This window comes from Labeo rohita, chromosome 10 (genome assembly GCF_022985175.1).
Source record: "Labeo rohita strain BAU-BD-2019 chromosome 10, IGBB_LRoh.1.0, whole genome shotgun sequence".
Classification (NCBI taxonomy): Eukaryota; Metazoa; Chordata; class Actinopteri; order Cypriniformes; family Cyprinidae; genus Labeo; species Labeo rohita.
Genome location: NC_066878.1, coordinates 20,717,133 through 20,718,783, shown reverse-complemented (window position 1 = coordinate 20,718,783; position 1,651 = coordinate 20,717,133).

Here is a 1,651-nt window from a genome sequence, read left to right as displayed (position 1 = left end):
TAAATAAAAATTGACCCTAAACCACAAAACCAGATTCATACATCATCTATAATCTGAACAAATAAGCTTTCTGTTGATGTATGATTTGTTAATATAGGACAATATTTGGGATAATATTTCCAAAATACAACAATATGAAAAAATATATAATCTGGGGGTGCAAAAAAATCAAAATACTGAGAAAATCGCCTTTAAAGTTGTCCAAATTAAGCTTTTAGCAATGCATATTACTAATCAAAAAATTAAGCTTTGATATATTTATGGTAGGACATTTACAAAATAGCTCCATAAAACATAATACTTAATATTGTAATATATATAATTTTGAACCATACAATGTATTGTCGTCTATTGCTACAAATATACCCGTGCTACTTATGTTATGTGCTCATTAAGTATGAGAACGCTACTTCTGAATGTTCTATAAACATTCAAATTTCTCTGGGTTTGTTTGTTTGTTTATTTTACTACATTTAAAACATTTTTTCTTGGTTATATGAACATTAAGGGAATGCTAAGGTTCCACTACTGAAACAAGTTGCAACATTCAAAAAAAGTTAAACAAATGAACATCCAACTAAAGCATTTCAGAAAAATGTTAACATGAGTGATGTTTAAATAACAATTTGACAACATTAATAAAGACCAAAACACTCCGAATGGACATTAAAGGTCACTGGATAAATATTTGTTGGTAACTTTGAAAGAACTTTGCTAGAATATTCTGAGGACGGTCCCCTATTAGCTGGGATGACATTAGTGTGCTAAAACTTTTGAAATCAGTTTAGAAATATACTTTGAATATAGAGATAGTCAGCGATATGGAGCTTCATAATAAAAGATGCAATGCTGATTCTGCATTCTCTAACATTTCTATACAGTTGTTGTGAATGCAGCATGGAAAGTTTGTGTCATTGGTCTTGACTCATTGTTTTCCACTGTCTGTTGCTATAAGATTTCTGTTAAAAACATACAGATGAAAAATAGACAAAAGCTATTTCTATAAAACCACTTTGATTTTCGTATGGTAAATTGTACCAACTAATCTGATTATTTTTCTTCAATTTCTCTTTCTGTTCTGTTTTTCATGTCTGTTTTTCTTGAATGGCCCCGCGTGGGTGGAAGACGGCGGTGAGGTACATGGAAAACAAACAAAAAAGACATTAAGACACTCAGTCAGTTCTCACTTCACTGTGCTCATTTACATGCCACTTGCTGGAAGTCTACAACCACACGGCCTCTATAGTACTTCCTCTCTTTGTGGGCTTATGCCGTTTTTTGCTTTTAATATGATTATATGCATTGTATTTATTTTAAGGCAGAGGCTATTTGTTAAGAGTAAGTAATAGTTAGAAACTAATAGTTATTTATGCTTAGTGCAAATAGTAGCAGATGCTATTTTCACCTCAGTGTATTGTAGTAGCCTACATTATAAAACAACATATTCAATGCATATGATTATATTTATAAAATGCATAAGTGGATGCTGCCTTATTGGAACTTTGCTAGTCCCCATTGCCCACCCTTAAACCCGTTAGGCACTTTATTTGTACTTTGTACTATTTGTACTATTTATGTACTTTTTCAATATTTTCTTTGAAACCGGGTTAGTCGCATCAAAGCTAAAGCCACTTTCTTTTCTCTTCACAGC